This window comes from Podarcis pityusensis, assembly GCF_964106645.2.
Source record: "Podarcis pityusensis genome assembly, chromosome: 1".
Lineage (NCBI taxonomy): Eukaryota > Metazoa > Chordata > Lepidosauria > Squamata > Lacertidae > Podarcis > Podarcis pityusensis.
In genome coordinates, this window is record NC_138028.1 from 60,864,481 (window position 1) to 60,883,990 (window position 19,510).

General features: G+C 40.4%; 1 protein-coding gene across 4 annotated transcripts in view; it reads left to right on the forward strand.

Moving 5' to 3' along the window:
* The window catches only part of NELL1 (neural EGFL like 1), a 391,785-nt gene that overhangs the window by 189,142 nt on the left and 183,133 nt on the right, over positions 1-19,510 (forward strand). The gene's annotated exons all lie outside the window — the stretch shown is intronic.

Genomic DNA, 19,510 nt, shown 5'->3' on the forward strand with positions numbered 1-19,510 from the left:
CTCTGAGCCATTGAGGCCACCTGAATCACCAGTATCAATACTGGACCAAGCAATACCTCAAATCTATCTACCTGTACTTCGGCCAGATCCAAGTGTTCCTTCTAGAGGAGTGCAACCCCATCCAGAATAGGTATCTGCTCAGTTCCCAGATCCAAGAACCAACAACCCACAATCTAGTTTGTTACTGCTTCCAGACACCTACCTGATTCCGGTAGGTAAGAGAAACAGAATTGGTTGGATTCAGTGATTGTAAAAGGAGGACAGATAAAGTGGGTCAAACTGGTTGGATAAGTTTAGCCTGGCAATTCTCTTCATTCTGAAGACTGGGATGTTGGCTTTAACAATGCCTGAGGAAGAATCTGAAGCAATGATGGCTCTTTTCCCTTTTTATTTAATCATTCATTCATTCATTTTTTTATATACCACCCTATACCCGGAGGTCTCAGGGTGGTTCACAGAAAAGATAATAATATATAAAATAAAAACAATAACAATTACCCAATAATACCCATGGAGGCAATGTGAGGAAGGAATCTCTGTGTGAAAAGGACAATGGACTGACAGATTTAGAGGCAGTCTAGATATTTAGAAGCAGTCTAGATTCCAGAATACTGGATTTTAGGCATCTGGAAAAAGCTAACAACATTTTGGGAGTATTGGCTATTACCCTGGAGATCTAATGGTGGGACACCGGATTCTGGGACATCTGTTGGTATCAGTGTCTAAAGCTGTACCTTCACCTATTCTTAGCTGTATATTTGTAAATAAACACAAATATTGCAAAGTGTCATAAGTTTCCTGAGACCAACTTCCAAAGCAAAAGAAAGCCAGGTAAGCATTGCACCCTGCTATTTCTAATTGCATGGGGAATTGGAACACACATAACAATACACTCTTTCATTTTCCCACCACGCTACAAGTCCTGAACAGCACTAAAAAGCTCCTTCTCCAATCAAGCTGTGGACCCACCACAATAGTTTGCTTTGAGTCAGCACTTACTTGTTGCCATTGTCAAATCAGTTTGGTTTTGAGCTGTGATGCCTGACTATTTGTGATGGTAAAGTATTCCTTGTAAAGGGGGCACACAGAGATAAGACTGAATTTCATTACTGACAAATCATAAGTTCTAGGCTTACCATACATCAGGAAAATTCCTGACTTGTCCTGGTTTTGGGGTGTAAAAATGGCATTGGGGGAAAATTTGCTGAAGCGGCAAAATGTCAGGGGAAACCTGTATGGCAATGCAATGGAAAAAGCAGCGGAAACAGCTCAAAAAGCTTAAAATCACTTTTGGGGGGTTAGGTTTCCTCAAAAAATATGGCAACCCTAGTAAGTTCTTCACTGTGATAAAAAGGGGCACTTAAAAATGGTGAGATGATAGATCTGTGTTAGCAGTTGTATAAATAAAGGTAGCTTAAAAATTTGAGCAATGTTGAATAATAAAGTAGTAAGGCAGTAGCTCTTTTTCAGTATCCTGAAAGTACTTGAAATTGAATGACAGTATCTTCTTTCACACACATCTTAAAAGGCCAGTTCTTCAAACTGTTTTGTGTCCAAGTACAGATGCCATGTATAAAATGCACAAAAAATATGTCAGGAAGGATGCACAAACATGTATATATTAAGGCTTCCATCTTTAAAGTACATGCAATTGATAACAACAGAAGGATCAGATACATGTTCTTCCCCACCCCTTTAGTGACTTGCATGATTTGATTTTTACAGCTCAGTGAGAAGTTAAGGTTCACTGTCTTCAGTGGTGGTATGTTTGCAGGTAAGTAGGCATAAGGCCTGGGACGCGGGTGGTGCTGTGGGTTAAACCACAGAGCCTAGGACTTGCCGATCAGAAGGTTGGCGGTTCGAATCCCCGCAGTGGGGTGAGCTCCCATTGCTCGGTCCCTGCTCCTGCCAACCTAGCAGTTCGAAAGCACGTCAAAGTGCAAGTAGATAAATAGGTACCGCTCCGGTGGGAAGGTAAACGGCGTTTCCGTGCACTGCTCTGGTTCGCCAGAAACGGCTTAGTCATGCTGGCCACATGACCTGGAATCTGCAGACAGATGCCGGCTCCCTCGGCCTATAGAGCGAGATGAGCGCCGCAACCCCAGAGTCGTTCACGACTGGACCTAATGGTCAGGGGTCCCTTTACCTTTTAGGCATAAGGCCTAAGGACACGGGTGGCGCTGTGGTGTAAACCACTGAGCCTTGGGCTTGCCGATTGGAAGGTTGGCAGTTCAAATCCCCGTGACGGGGTGAGCTCCCGTTGTTTGGTCCCAGCTCCTGCCAACCTAGCAGTTCGAAAGCACGTCAAAAAAGTGCAAGTAGATAAATAGGTACCACTCCAGTGGGAAGGTAAATGCCATTTCTGTGCACTGCTCTGGTTTTGCCAGAAGCAGCTTAGTCATTCTGGCCATATTACCCGGAAAAACTGTCTTCGGACAAACGTTGGCTCCCTTGGCCAGTAAAGCGAGATGAGTGCCACAACCCCAGAGTCATTCAAGACTGGACTTAACTGTCAGGTGTCCTTTACCCTTTTTTTAGACATAAGGTTACAGCCTTAATATGTAAGATATTTTGAAATAATTGTGATGTAAGTGCACCTCAGAACGTAAGATGAGCCTGCTGGATCAGGTCAATGACCCATCTGGTCCAGCATCCTGTTCTTATACTGGCCAATCAGATGTGGGAAGCCTGCAAGCAGGACCCGAGTACAATATTTTGTCCACTTCTGAATCCCAGCAACTGGTCTTCAGAGGCATGCTTCTGACAGTAGAGGGTAGAACATAGTTATTGTGACTGGTAGCTGTTGATAGCCTTACCCTCCAAGAAAACAAATTGCTTTCAAGTAGTAGCCCTTGTGAGAAAGGTCTTAGTGGCATTAATCTATATGCAAAAAAGGGGCTGAATCCGTATCCTCAAAGCAAGTACATTTGCTTAATAATGTGGGTTTATCTTATATTGCCTTTTACTTTTGAGAATTAGATTTTAAGCAAGTTTTGCTTGAGGAATGCATGTAAGATTGAAACATTCCTATTAAAATTCTACGGATAGAATTTCTATTGATAACTTCTTCTCAGAAGCTGTCACTGTTTGAATGTGATGTATCAAATTTAATTGTTTGCGTGTTTGCTTTGGAATAATTTTGAGTAATAAAAATAATAGCCTTTTAATCTGAGCATTTGGAAGATAAATAATATCTTTTTTTCATATCAGTCATTTTCACATTTGTATCCCCTTGCCTTTCACCTTTCTGTTAAACTGCAGCTCATAAACTGATACAAAGTGCAGAGTTTCTAGCAGGAAAAAAAATCCATTATTGTACATCTGTTACAGCATCAAGTCATTAGAGAAGGGATTTATTTGTTTTATATTTTCTCAGTTTAAAGGTGAATATCCACGGTTGTACATCATTACAGACAATTTTTTAATGTAGTCTTTAGCAGCCAAAGAATAAAACAAGAGAAATTGAATAACATGTATAAACATGGGTGTAGCCGGGATTTTTGTGGGGGGGGGGAGTGGCTTTTATCAGGGGGCAGGCTTTTATTAAGGGGGAGAACTTCAGATTTGTATTAATTTGTATTAATTTTTATTGATTGTGGGGAGGCAGCTGCCTCCCTGGACCCCCCTTGGCTACACCGATGTGTATAAATAGCCAATATGTAGTATTATCACTATCCTGCATTTTGGTAGTAGTGGCTGGAGCACCACTGCCTTCCACAGCATTGAAGAATGATAGGGGATGCTTTTTTCACAGCTTCCCATGGTTGACCTTTTTCACAGGGTCAGCATCTTCATCAGGGTATCCACCATAGTCCAAGGTATGAGTATCTGTGTAAGACTGATAATGGGTTGGAATCTGTTTGGATCAGTTGCTTACTGTTGAGTAAACATTGTGTGGGGTTGTAGTGTCAGTTACTTACAACATCTCCTTTAGGCCTCCAGAAGACACTGCAATTCAGTATGTTGAATTTTGTCCTGAGTTCAGATTTTCTTACAGGCATATGACTTACTGGTATATTGGTACTCAGTATCTCTCAGCTTCAGTTTCCTTTCTGTAAAATGCCATTGCTGACCAGTACACAAGGGATACTATTGGAATGAGCAAGTACTATGGGAATATTACAAAGTATTCTGTGATATACTTTGTTATGATTGCTATTTATTTGCATGGCATCTGAATGTGCAAGTGTAAGTTTTACAAAAATCACTATGAGTTTGTATTCGTTTTGCAGCAACATTCTCTGAAGCCTCTGAAATCACGACTTATCAAGGCATCTTTCCATCACTACTTTCAGGGCTGTCTTCTGCTAATGCCACTTGTCTCATCTGGAAGCACTGCAATGTGTTGACATGACATGTGAATTTGCTTCTTCAGGACACATTGGCTGGTGCTAACTCTTAAAGAAGCAGCAGCTATTAGAAGTGACAGCACCTCCATTATCAAGAGAATGTAATTATGTTAGTTCCTGTAACATGGAAGTTGTCACTGTTGTGCAGGGAAGTATATTTAAGATTTCTTCTAATTTGTTTATCAGACCACATGACTCTGTCAGTTAGGTTACTAGGACTCGTTAGCACTTTAAATTATCAAAGGAATGTATTGACAGGATTCGGAAATACTATTTAAACTGAAGGACTTTCGCTAGGTGTAATAGAAATGCTGCTATTTATATTTTATAATGACCAGATGTTAAGCTCCAGAATGTTCCTCAGTTATATTTGTTGAGGAGAAAAGTCCCTAATATCTCAAATGTTGCATAACAGGGCCTATCACTGTTGAAGCTGATGGAAGACTGATACGGCTTTTTTTAAGCATTTAGATTGTCATGTGGAAGCTCAGCCATCAAGGACACTCTGTTGTTTTAACAGAGCTATCCTCAGTCTTGGACACATTCCTTACAACAGCAACCTATTGTGCAATATCTTTGTTTATGCCTTTGAGGCATTTGGAGCTTTCAATATAGAATGGAATGCATGAGCAATTTCTATTCATTCATATGGACAGAAGATTTTTTTAAAACGACAGGTTTAAGTTATGTTGTTACATTGCAGTCGTGCACATGCATACAGAGACAACATAAGCTACTGAATGGATTCATATGGAAAAAAGGGAAGTTATTTTCCTTTCAGAATAAAAACAAAACAAAAGAGCTTTAAAAAAAACCACCACTAAAGAAATAGGTGCCTTAGGGGTGTGGAAAGGGAAGGGAAAGAATTTGTTTCAAGGCTGTAATGAGGTGACTCTTAAGGGAAATTCATTCAGCACAGAATAAAACATTTTACTTGGGTTGCCCCAAAAAACAAAATATCCTTCTATCACTGTATATTTAAGGTCTTGTCTCTTTCTTAAAAACAAAAAAAATAAAATGGTTCATTAGTAATTTTAGGTTTTAATATTTGTCAGTGAAATGTGCTCCACTTATTAGCTACTAATAATTCATTCAGAATTAAGCAAAGCTTTTGAGGTGACTTCGTTTTATTCATTTACTGACCTGATTTGAATTTTTCAAAAGAAAGTTAACAATAGCCATAGTGGCAAATTTCATACCTCTAGCAACTTGTAAACAAGTTCTGTGTATTTTTTCTCTTGGCATATTTCTGCATCCCAATGCATTCTTGTGAACTACACTGAAGTGTAAACAAAGCATTGCAGAAAACAAAGCAAGTTTCAAGAGGATCTGAGCCTTGAGCCAGGAAGAATCTGAATCTGTGACCTAATCTGGTGAGCTACCTAGGGCCATAGCTGTTGAAAAGGCACTCGTAGTCACCAAGGCCACCTGAGCCTCCAGTGCCAGTGTTGAATAGTACCTTCAAGCTGCAAACTTACTCCTTCCAGGAGAGTGAAACCCTGTCCATGGCAGGCTGAGAACAGACCTGAGAACTTGGTGTCTACAACATCACTGTCTTTTCAGGATTCACCTTCAGTTAATTGGCCCATATCCAGCCCATCCCCTGTTGGAAAAACACTCTAGGGGAAATGGCGCCCCCCCGACACCTCTGAGCGTCTCCCGGTAGGCACGTCTCTGGAATGGCATGTTCCTTCATTTCCAGAGTGCCTCTCCGTGACACTTTTCATCTGAAAAGTGCACACAAGTCTTCTAGCATCACACAGCAAGAAGAAAGAAAAATCCGTAGATCTAAACTACATTTTATTTAGATTCTATACAGACAATCCATAATCACGTCTGTGTTCTCCAAGCTCTGGCAGACAAAAGTGAAAGTACAGTTACAATAACATGCTCAGACGGAAGAAATTAGACAATCTTCCGTTCCCACACTCTTCTCACACATCTCATGTGGTTTATATTAATCACACCAGCAGCATCAGGTGCATAAAAATCCTAACATCTCCACCTCCATGCACCAGTCTCACACCTCAGCTGCCTCTCCTGGTTCAGATGGAACAGAAAGATAGAGCTAGCTGTCATTGTGTGAGGGCGCCATAATTTTATCACACTCTTGAGTGCAGTGCAGAAGAACAACCAGTAAGGTGCCTGTCACACTGATGGATCAGTGTCTGATAGTACAATTTTATACCTGTCTACTCAACCCAATTAAATCAATTTACATTTACTGCCTGGTATTTGTGCATAGAAGGCTGAAGTCACAATGCTAAATTGTGAAATAATAACTACTACTACCACTACTAAGGGACGTGGGTGGCGCTGTGGGTTAAACCACAGAGCCTAGGACTTGCCGATCAGAAGGTCGGCAGTTCGAATCCCTGCGACGGAGTGAGCTCCCGTTGCTCAGTCCCTGCTCCTGCCAACCTAGCAGTTTGAAAGCACGTCAAAGTGCAAGTAAATAAATAGGTACTGCTCCAGCGGGAAGGTAAATGGCATTTCCGTGCGCTGCTCTGGTTCGCCAGAAGCGGCTTAGTCATGCTGGCCATAACCTGGGAGATGTACGCCGGCTCCCTCGGCCAATAAAGCGAGATGAGCGCTGCAACCCCAGAGTCGGTCACGACTGGACCTAATGGTCAGGGGTCCCTTTACCTTTACCTTACTACCACTACTACAATTTGTTACCTACGATAGTCATTTTTTTGTTTTATTTTTTACAAAAAGGAAGCAAAAGCGACTTAAAAACACTATGAAGATTACCGCCTGTATGAAACCAAAACAGAATGAGAATGTGCACATCTATACATGTAAAAGGCAGATCTAAGGCATCCTACCCATGGGAAAGATATAAATTATTTACGTAAATAAAAGTACCCTGGGGAATTTTCATTTGGGATGGGCTTGAATTGGCAAGGATTGAAGGCTGAGAAACTTAATTATTACTTTAAAACAAATTTCACTACAGCATATTTGTCAGCAGTGGTACTATGTGTTGCCTGTTGCTGCTGAGCAACAACCAAAATGAAGGAGCACTTCACGCCTTTATGAATAGGCGTTACTTAGCAGCCTGTGAAGCTGGTGCAGTTCTGAGTAGGCATGTTGCTATTGAATGGCAAGGTGGTGTCAGCATGGCCCTACTGGACACAGCTGACATTCCCAAGCTGCACTCTGGTGAGGGCATGGAGCTGCCTCTCCCTTGGTTTGCCACTTGTCAGCAATACTGGCATCACACTACAATTATCCCCACTAAACAAGCCTCCACTGTTTTATAGGATGCTTCCTTTTTCTTTATGCAATTCAGGCTCAGTTTGTGAACTTCATTTCCCTTCCTATAGCAAAAGTAGTTTCCCCCCTTTTTCCTTTGTTGAAAAATGCGTTTCTCTCAAGTTGATGCTAATACTGACTTTAAAGTAATTTTATGACATTAGCACATTGTAGAATGCTTTTAACCTCATTCTAAAACAGCAAAAGGTTTTTATGACCCAGAATTGCAGGTGGTCGGAAATTACACATTACATAACTTTAATTATGAGAAATTCAAATCAGCTTTCCTTTGATTAAGAGATTACATGCTACCATGTGCACTTCACAGTGCTCCTGAACATCTGACTGCAATATCTCTATGCTGTTTGGATTTATTTTGTACAGTTCTTCTGAAGTTGGTGTATATACTGCAAAATTGTGTTGTTAATTTTTGTCATTTGTTACATTTTAAAGGTCAGATTTGGAAACACTTTCACATTGGTATATATTTTTTATAAATTGTTATTTAATGCTGAGCTCAGAGCACATTGCAGACAAAAGCATATCATGCAATCAGAAGATTGAAAATTAATTTATTGAAAGGTACTCGGAGAAAAGCCTTCACATTACGAAGGGGATGAGGAATTGATTTAGAAGAGGTTGAAAGCTAACAGTATGTAGATGCTGAAGGGATTAAAAAATGTAATGGTTTCAATTTATTTGAAAGCCATAAACCTCTAGTCCAGTCCTTACCCAATCAAACAAAACAGGAAAGATTAGATTATCTCTTTACATGTGTGAGATGACACAATAACTGGAATTTTATGCCCTGGAAAGGAATCCCTAGTTGCTTATATGTAGGTGCCATGTCATCTTGTTTGTCCTAGGTGGCAGCGAAAAACCCTTGTTCTTTCACTGGTCTTCTGTTTATTACTGCCAATGTTTTGCGTTTCATTTCTAAACCCCATCTCTTACATTGATTATTGCTATTGCTTATATTGATTATAACTATTTTTTACTATAGTTAAGCTGCAACACCACTTACCTGGGAGTGAACCCCATTGAATTCAGTAGGGTTTTCTTCTGAGTAGACATGTTTAGGATTGCATTGTTACACATTTTCTGACCCACCTTGAATGCTATTCTGGGCAGATTGCCAGGATAGAAATATTTTAATAAAGAAGTAAATAACTGCTTTGCACATAAGGTATACTTTAAGAAAACTTCAGACATATTTATGCAAATAAAGCTGAGATAGAGAATGAAATCAAGAAGACATCAAAGGAGGAAATGCAGTAATGGGAGACTTCAGTTTGGATGTTCTGGTCACCATGATTCATGCAACACAGACTCCACTATTGGACTACTGTAACATCTTCTATGTTGGGCTTACCTTGAAACTCTTGGATTTTATATACTACTGGTATATAAATTTTTGTGTTAGTCCTGGGTTTGTGTACTGCTTCGAACAACCTAGGTACCCAGCGTTTCTGGCCTTTTAAATATTCTTGTTACCGAAAACATCACAGGGCAGGAGGAATGTAGCAAAAGGAAATGAAACAATGAAATGAAAGAGCGCTGAAGGATTTGTGAAGTGTCAGGAGAATGGGAAGGATACACATGAATGTTATAGGGACTTAATTCAAGTGGATTTTAATTCTGAAAAGTTAGTTTTCAATTGATTTTGAGACCTAGAAGCTTAGTTTTTGATTGAACTGTTTTAGAGAGTTACTGGTATGAAGAGCTAAATGTGTCAGGTTTTAGTGTCAGGATACATTGTGTCTTTAGGCTTGATAATCTGTATTCTGAAGTTTGGAATAATTTTGCATGTTTGTGTTTTATGCGTTTCAACTAAATTTTACTGTCCTAGTGTGACATTAAATAACTTCCTACACAGGCTGGTTTTCCATGCTTCTAGCTGGGCACTGCAGCATCCAATTGGCAGTATGTCATTGTCTTTCAAAAATAAAATAAAAAATACTAGTACCAGTCAGTATGATTAACAAAACCAAGTCTACTGCAATGAATAGTCCCTGTATTTTTTAATACAGGCTGACCACAGCTTTCCTGCATTGTTTGACGGATACTCAGATGTCTGAAAACAGATGGTAAACATGCTATCCAGGAGTTGTGATTGGCTGGTGGTGTTCATGCTTGTTTTGAAGAATCTGTTTATGCTTGTTTTCAGGAATGTGAATGCCCTCCAGGTATTGTAGAAAAGATGTGGTCAACTAAATTCAAGGGCCCGCTGTTTGCTGCTGCAACATACAGCAGTCCTAAAGTAGATTTATGCTTCCAGCTAGTTAGAGAAGCAAAATTATATTTCAGTGAATGGAAAATGCAACACAGCTGAGGGTGCCCAGTATCATGCTTTACTAGAACAAATTTCTAACAATGTTATTGAAGAGAAAAGAATGAAATTGCTGGTTCAGTTCGTAGCCAAAAGCAAAGCAATTATTATTACTTACTGAATTTGGAGGATGAATAGGGGTAGGGAAAGGGAGGCTTTTATGATCATATGTTGGATGGCAAAGTGTTTGCTATTCCCCTTGAGTTTCATAGCTCTTCTAGTTTAGCTCACTTCTGGTTATGCCTAAGGAATTCAGCTCTGTGATTTGAGAAGCAAAATGGCTCTGCTGGTAAATCGTGTCCTCCATCATGGAGAGCACGTGTTGCGATGAGGTCACCCAAACTGCTCTGCTGTTGCTGGGGCGGGTACGATTGGATGGCCTCAACTCCCAATTGGTCGCCCCTCAGTTGCTGGGGAAGGAATTTGGCTCAGGGAGCTTGTGATTGGCAGCCAAGGGGCTATTTATATCCCTGCACGTGTCATTGAGCTTCCTCTTTTCCCTGCGTGCACAGGATCACCCGCCCTCCCTATATTTAGGGTGCTTATTGACCTTGCTATGCCTGTTATGGGGTTGTCCGCTTTGGAGCAGGGGCCTGGTAGGAATTTGCCATAGGCTGGTTGGCTGGTGCCTTTTGGGTTTTGCCTACTGCATAGCAAATTGTCACAACTTTGTAAGGTTGGCGGTTAGGCATTGGTTCAATTGGTTGGTGGAGGGGATGTGGTTGGCTGTGCCTGCCCCTCCAAGTTGCTGTTGCCAGGGTATTTCATTAAAGGAATCCAGGGGCTTGCTTTGCTCTTGTCCGAGCCCCTGTCAAGGGGCTAGGGCCACACCAGAGCTCCTGGGAGCATTTGGGGTGAGGTTAGAGACTGGTGTCCAGCTCAGACTTTCCCCAGATTGTTTTCCCTTACTGATGTCTGCCAGAGTCCAGGCATCAGTTCTGCCCTGCCAAGGTCAGGTGCAGCTCATTGGGAACCAATGCCTAAGCAACCACTCACATGCAGTCATCAATCAAGTTGTGGCCAACATTATGCCAAAAACCTTAAACCATAATTCTGTGTCTATTGTGAATTATTTCAAGGGCAGTTTGGGAACCTTAACACACAACTGTTATCATATATATTTGGGTATTAATTTATTTGTGTTTGTTATCACCAGGGAGTACGGATGCACCAGGTAGCTCTGCCTACTAGTCTGTGAAAAAGAATGTGATCATATGCACAGCTGCACATGTGTAGGTTCCTCACAATCCTGATTTGTGTGAGAGCAGCTGTATGTGTAAAGGCTGTGTTGCTACAGACGGTTGGTGCTTTGTGCTCTTTACAGAAGATTATAGGGCAAGGCTATTTGAATTGTCCCCACTCCCTTAGTTGATGAAAACAGGAGCATTAATCAAACACAGCTATTGATGAGGCTAGAGTTGCCACTAGAAATAGAGGTGTAATTTTATTTTATGCTTGAGTAGTGGTGAAGTATTCATTTTGCATGAATAATTGCTATAATGCACCATACCACTTGATTCATACCTCTAACAACTTGTATACAAGTTCTGTATTTTTTCTAATTAGAATATTTCTGCATCTCCATGCATTCTCATAATATACACTCAAACAGAGCATTGCAGAGAACGAAGCGAGTATTAAAAGAATCGAGCTTGAGCCAGGAAGATTCTGAATCTGTGACCTAGTCTGGTGATCTGTGCAGCACCTTTGAATGTTAATTGCATAGAGCCTTTTTCAGACACAGAACAGAAGAGGCATATGCAATGTGAGCTCCTTCAAACTGTATATAAGGCCTCCATGTTCACCAGATCTGGTATGAATACTAGGAGGTTGGGGTTTTGCTCTTGCTTAGTCAAACCTGTGTTCCAGCCCCTGCACCTTTATAACTTCCAACCTCAGAAACTTGATCAAACTTCTTTTCTAGCTCCACCTCCAATTCCAGTGAGGTTAACCAGATTCTAATGAGTGAGGTGAGCCTGGGCTTCCTTCCAACACTAGAGCTGTAGAAAGGGAGAGATTATCTCTCCACCCCCCACCCACAAGCCTTGAAAATGAATGGGAGCTTGTGGCTTGAATAAGTTCTGTGCTTGCTGGATCCAAAAAGAGAACAAAAGCTTCTTCCTCTTCTTTCAGGCTCTGAATCAGAGGTTGATGGTGGAGGCACAGAGGCTTGTCCCCCCCCCCTTTTTCTGGCAGAGGAGCAGAAGCTTGTCTGCCAGGTTATTGGAACTTCAACTACCCAACACAGGCACATGCACAGGGGCAAAGAATGCCCACACACTTATTCTACCTTTCACCAGCTCTGAGCCAGCTGGGAACTGGAGAGCAGAGAATGCAATGGCTTCTCTGTCAATAAAGATGGGTTCTAATGCACCATACCACTTGTTCATTTTCATGTATATGTATGCATTAGAAATAGCCATGGAATGCAATTGCCGTGATTGTTTGGGGACAATGGATGCCCTTTTATTTGGAAAGGTAAGCAAACTGCAGGCTTCATCTTCATTTAATTTTTCAGAGGCCAAGTCTTTCAGAATGCTATCAGAAAAGATTGCTTAGGACATAGGGATTCAACATCAATTATACAGCAACAAATTTATCATTTGGAAATTCTGTCTGTGTGGATTTGAAAGAGCAAGTTAGTCAATATAGAGGAAGTAAGGGGGCCAAAGGCAGGGTACAAATATTAGACATAAAAATAAAGCAGTAGAGTGAGTGTTGTTTTGATAAATGCTGATAGAAATAAGTACTTTAGCATAATTGCTCTTGACTATAGCTATGTTAGGAACAAATAATTCATTTTGAATACAATACTCCATTGTTCCTTCTGATCCATTAGTAAAGAAAAAAATTCCATAGCAAGCATGGAAATTGCTATAATTATTTTAATGTGTATTACGGGGTATCTTAAGAAGATAGGTGAACAAAAAAAGTTAAAATAAGGTATCCCTTGAAATCTATCTGAAAGGCATTATAGAGTTATCAATTTATTTTTGTTGCTATTCCTAGGGTTTGGGATGAGCAAGTAGTTTAAAAACAATAAAAAAAACTCCCCAACAAAGTAAAATATCCAACTATTATACTGTATATAATTAAAGCTATAGGGACACGGGTGGCGCTGTGGTCTAAACCACAGAGCCTCTTGGGCTTGCCTATCAGAAGGTTGCTGGTTTGAATCCCCTGGGGTGTGCTCCTGTTGCTTTGTCCCAGTTCCTGAGAACCTAGCAGTTTGAAAACATGCCAGTGCAAGTAAATAGGTACCGCTGCGGCAGGAAGGTAAACAGTGTTTCCATGCGCTCTGGTTTCAGTCACGGTGTTCTGTTGTGCCAGAAGCGGTTTAATCATGCTGGCCACATGACCCGGAAAGCTGTCTGGGGACAAACGTCTGCTCCCTTGGCCTGAAAGCAAGATGAGCGCAGCAACCCCATAGTTGCCTTTTACTGGACTTAACTGTCCAGGGGTCCTTTACCTTTTTTTTTTTTTTAATTAAAGCTAAAATAAACTTACTAAGCATGATTTAAAAGCCAGCCCAAACAGAAATGTATTAAAACATTTCAGAGAACTACACAAGATTGGACTTGAATAAACTTATAAGGGAATTCTACAGAGACCATCTTTCAATGTGTCCTTACTGTTTATGTTCAGTATGCATATAGGTATTTGGAGTGTGCATATTTTGCTTGCTTTTTTTATTCTTATATCTTATCAAAAATAAAGGTGAGAATATGTAGCTAATTCAAGGCTTTCAAGGAAGAAGCAATAGAGAAATGTATTAAAGGGTCTCTGCCTTTGAGTATCATGGACAGCAGACACATCTAATTGTGTCACTGCAGAATCTGTAACTGTGATACTACTGAAGCTACTTCAGTTCTGAATACTGTAGAAGTGTTTTGGAGAAGAGGAGCTAAACATTTTTCTGTGCAAGGCCTTAGGAAAATGAGATTAGATTGGCCAATGCATTTCCATATAAACCTAATTAGGTTCATAGCACTGGAGATCAATATGACTTGTGGTTTTATAATTATTTAATTGAATTGTTGCCTTGGAGAAGTAGAGCTTATGACACCTGCATGCTAACCTTCCTCTAAGGAGCTTAAGACAACTAATGTGAGCTTTTGCCATTATATCCTCACAACAATCATGCAAGGTAAATTTGGCTAAGGGATGGTAACTTAGGCTCAGCAGGAATTTGAGCCTAGGTGTCTGTGGTCCAAATTTCTATCAGTGGCTCCTCTTGAGTTCCCCAGACTATTGCATAGCAATACCTTGGAGTTCCTGACATATAGAAGCAAAATAAATAATTCAATAAGAAGAGGGAAAAACAACAGCTGGCGTTTCAGTATGGTTACAAGCATCAAGCATACTAGACTTTCAAAGAGTATGTTAGAAATATATGAAACCTAATACAGCCACTTTATTTCCCTGGATTTTTCAGTGTTGCCTTCTCATACTCTGATACCTTAGAAAAGACAATGAATCACTACTCTTTTTGTGAATAGTGTCTGTACAGGTAGATGTTGGCTTTCACCACAATCTATCAGAAAAAGCAATGTTGCATATGTTATACAATATACATGTGTTATAATTTATTTACGTTCTATATTTATACACCCCCTCTTGGATGCTACAGTGTTCCTTGGGTGCCTAATGTATGAAACTCTATATTTTGCAAGAGCAATATTGCTGCTTGTGACACAGTTTCTGTCATGTCTGCTACATTGCAGAGGTGTGAGCCCATGCTCAATTTGAGGAGGGCAGAGAAGACCAAGCTGGATATTGAAGCACGTGCCATACATACTGTCCTGACAACTGCAAGCCTTCAGACTAATTTCCCCCCCTTCTTTATGTTGCATAGTAGATTTAGTGCATGTGCTGCCCCATCCAGCTCTAGTTTTATGTACAGGTAGGTAGCCGTGTTGGTCTGCCGTAGTTGAAATAAAATTAAAAAATTCCTTCCAGTAGCACCTTAGAGACCAACTAAGTTTGTTATTGGTATGAGCTTTCGTGGGCATGCATACTTCTTCAGATACACTGAAACAGAAGTCACCAGACCGTTATATATAGTGAGAGGGTGTGGAGGGGTATTACTCAGAAGGGTGGTGGGAATGGGTGATTGGCTGATAGCTGTGGTAAACCTGTTGACAACTGTTAACGACTGCAGTTGGTCTTACAGGAAAAAGCAAGGGGTGAGAGGGCTAAAAATAGCTTTATCATGTATAATGAGATAAGATAATTCCTTCCACTAGCACCTTAGAGACCAACTAAGTTTGTTATTGGTATGAGCTTTCGTGTCCATGCACACTTCTTCACCAAATGCACACGAAAGCTCATTTTTTAATTTTGTTTCAACTATGGCAGACCAACACAGCTACCTACCTGTAATGAGATAAGAATCCAATGTCTCTATTCAGACAAGGTCTCTCCATGGTTTTAAGTTTAGTAATAAGTTGCAATTCAGCAACTTCTCTTTCCTGTCTATTTCTGAATTTTTTTTTGTAATAAGACATCTACTTTGAGATCTTGTATAGAATGTCCTGGGAGATTGAAGTGTTCTTCAACTGACAGAGTAACTATTGGATTCTTAACTCATTATACACGATAAAGCTATTTTTAGCCATCTCACCCCTTGCTTTTTCCTGTAAGACCAATTGCAGTTATTAACAGTCGTCAACAGGTTTACCACAGCTATCAGCCAATCACCCATTCCCACCACCCTTCTGAGTAATACCCCTCCACACCCTCTCACTATATATAACGGTCTGGTGACTTCTGTTTCAGTGTATCTGAAGAAGTGTGCATGCACATGAAAGCTCATACCAATAACAAACTTAGTTATACGTAGTTATGGTTGAGTAGTTGTACTTGGGTCTGGCTTGCAGACTTCCTGTGGACATCTGGTGGCCACTGTGAGAACAGAGTGCTGGAATAGATGGTCCTTCGGCTTGTTCCAGCAGGGTACTTCTTATGTTCACTACTTGTGGATAAGATTGTGTATCAGAATTCATATCCCATTGTGAGTACTGCAGTGGTGACAGACAACCATGCTTTGATACATCTTACAATGTACGCTCTGCTACTTTTCTCCAACTCTCCTAAGCTGCAAAAGTTTGTACATCCAGCTGCCAATATTTTCACCAGCAGAATATAAACTAGATGAAATTGGATAAAAAGGAAAGTTTGAGGATATTTGCCTGTATCAATGGAAAACCACTTGTTGTGGTTGTTAATTCTCTGCCCTTCACCCTAAGGCCCCAGGGTTGGTTATATCAATTAAAACACAATATTACAAACAGTTCAAAACAATTTATAGTCACATAATAAGGTGGGTCTTAAGAATATACATCTCAAATGTCAGAAGCCAACATATGCCAAAAGCCATATAACGAACATGCCAGATGTTAGTCATTGGACCTAGTGAGTTATTATTATTCTCATCATTAATTTCATTTCTATACTGATTTATATTTTTAAGGAAAAAAACCTAAAATCTCAACCCACGTTAAAGCATCAAATAAAACAACCCAGAATAAAACATTACTGAAGACAGTAAAAGATAAAGTATATATTAAAAATAACATAATTAACAGGAAACTAAAATATTACCTTCAAGATTTCAAAAAAAGGCATTACAAAGGAGGTCAACTACAGAATCTACATTTAATGCAGCAAAGTTGACTAAAAAAGGGAAGTAAAATATAAAATGCACATTTAAAACACTGTAATTAGCAAGAGAATAAAGTATTATGGTAAGCATAGAACATATCTGCTGGTGTTGCTGCTAGTTCTGCCAATGGTGGTTCATGGTGGGCAGCAGCTATGGAAGCTCAGGCTTGATGACCCGAGTCTCCATTGGGTTTGACAAAGCTAACTTTTCTGTAAGGAGACTGTTGTTGAGAGCAGCCTCAGGGCATTTCCTCAGCCAATATCACTTGGTCTGTTACTAAAACCACTCTTATTCAGGTATGTTACCAGTTTACTAAGATTGCTTCTGAAGCTCTTATTCTGGGCTTTGGGTGTCGTTGCAGCTGCAGGGCAGACAATGTCACTTTGGCTTAAGTTCTGCTCCTTCTTCTTCTCCCCCACTGTCTGCTGCAATGATCCGAGGCTTGTCATGTTTGTAGGAGGGACCAGTGGCAGTGGGAGCAGGAAAGGGCAAGTGGGTGATGTTTGTGGCAAAGGATTTGGGAAAGCAGGAAGGGCAGCCAAAGTGAGAAGCAACCACATCCCTTGTTGATGTAGAATTTATGAGTCAGAGTGAGATTCTGCCATAAGGCAGAAACTGCTCTTCTTAAATACCCTGTTCTAAGGTTTTCATATTGTTTACACACTCTGTTTACTAAACAGCATTATCATATATGCAAATTCTAAATGTGTTTGAAAAATAATTTGTTTCAGACTGTCAGATGCCTTATGAATATATTATCAAGTATCCTAGTTTAAGTAAAAGTGGCATGTTTTCCATTAATGCATTTATCAAAATTCTGCAGCTATTCACTCTGGGTTAAGAAAATCTCCTTTCTGTTGAGAATGTGAAGTGTATATTTATTTCTTGATATTTTTTAAATAGCTGAATTCCAACAAATGTTAATTACTTGATTTTGTATCTCTGTCTATTGCTAAGAGCCTTTTAAAGAAAGAGGTGTTCATACATAAATATTGAATAAGCAAAGAGCTTCAACTTCACATTTGACTTAACGTGCCGCACATATGAAATTCAGCCTCCTGCTTCCTTGTTCTGCTGAACTGGACTACACTTGCTTCACCTCCACAGTTTATTCTTTTTAATATTTCTGATGACAGAAATCTTTCTTATCCATAAGACCATTGTGAGATTTCCCCCCACCTCCAGTCTCTCTTAATCTTTGCCACACCACTTCTTCTCTTATGCCTGCTCTGTCTTCTTTCCTTTAAAAGCCCTGCCCCTTTGCTTCTGTAATTCTTGGTGGTTGTTTTAGCTCAATTTCTAAGCATGCTATTTTCCCAGACCCTGGGACTCTGTCTTACATCCTGCCAATAATATGTCATTTCTGGGCTTTGTGTAAGATTTCTCTCAGTCAAGTGGATATTTTAATTTTCTCAGGGAAATTGCATTTTGAGGCAATACTGAGGTACTAGACATACAGAAGTTTCCCAGTGCCTGAAATAAAGCTCCTATGCAGCCTTATAGCTAGAGCAGAACTTCCACCTGTCCGTTGCAAGAAGACGTCCTCTAACTGTCAGAGCAGCCACTCTTTTTCTTTCAGAAAACTGTTTTTCTTTCCTGTGCAATTTGTCATTGTGACAGATCATTATGGGAAGTCTTTCCTTATTGGTGTACCCCCATTTTGTAAGGGTTCCCCTGAAAAGTACTATACTGGTTTGGTTGAAATGACTGAAAACCCCTAAACTGTTCAGCAAGTTGGGTGAAGATGTTCTAAGCCTTACTGACATAGATCTTCCTTCAAACCTAACCCTGGGGGGGCGGGGGGGGAGAATGAGATTTAGATTTACTTTCCCAAAGTTACAAAACCTAAAGAAGCTTGGGAAGGATCTTTAGAACGTGGTCAATAGCATAATGACTATACAGTCTTAGTGCATGGGGAATATTTTAATGACAAATTCTGGAGAAATGTCCTTTCTGACCAAATAACTCAAATGTCAAAGTATATCCAAAGTTTCTTTAGGAAAAGAAAGAATCATGCACATGGACTTCGATATAATAAGAGAGATAATCTTACTTAACTATTTACCTTTAACCTCTTTGAGCAGAGTCTTGGATTTCAGAGTATGTGTACAATTCCTTTCAGAAAAGAGGTATAAGACCTTGCAGAGCATCTTTGGTTACCTGACTTGGGTGGGTCTTAGGAGACAAAGGGACCAGGGCAGGGGTGGGGTGGGAAACCACTAACCTGCAGGCCATCCTTCGCCCATCAATGATCAGATATTCCTCAAAGCATGCTCACCTGCCCAACACCTGTGACATCTGGTGTGGGGCAGGTAAAGACAGAGCTGTCAATGCGTAATCAGGAACCTTAAACTGTGCTCCCAATTGTTCACTGGCTATGGAAAATCAGGCTTTGGCTCTACTATCAGGTGATGAGTGGTAGACCTGAAGCCTCAAGTGATTTAAAACCCTGTGCAAGCCCCATGGCAGCCAGTAAGGTAGAGAATTGTGAAGATGATGGCCACAGTCAGTAATCAGGAAGGCCATCCCAGATACAGCAACTGATACTGAGCTGATGTCACAGTCAAGGAGTCTGAAAGGGGAAATGGGAAGCATCCATGACTGGGAAGTAGAGACCATGGTTTGGCTGTGAAAGCACAACACTCTGCTTATTGAAGTGCTGCCTGGGCACTTCAATACTTAGAAGGGCATTAGGTGATGACTGGCAAGAAGGAAGAAGCCTTCGGCTGAAGCACCTAGTACTTCAAGTGACTTAGCTGCTGCTGGAACTAAAAGGTGTTGTTTTGGGTACCTGCAGTGTTCAACACTCATTGCCTTCTGTAATGGCCCTTTTTATTGATATCTGACAAGATGAAAGAAATTAACAGACAGTATGAGCTTCCCAATAGATCAGTTTAGCTATGCCAGCTT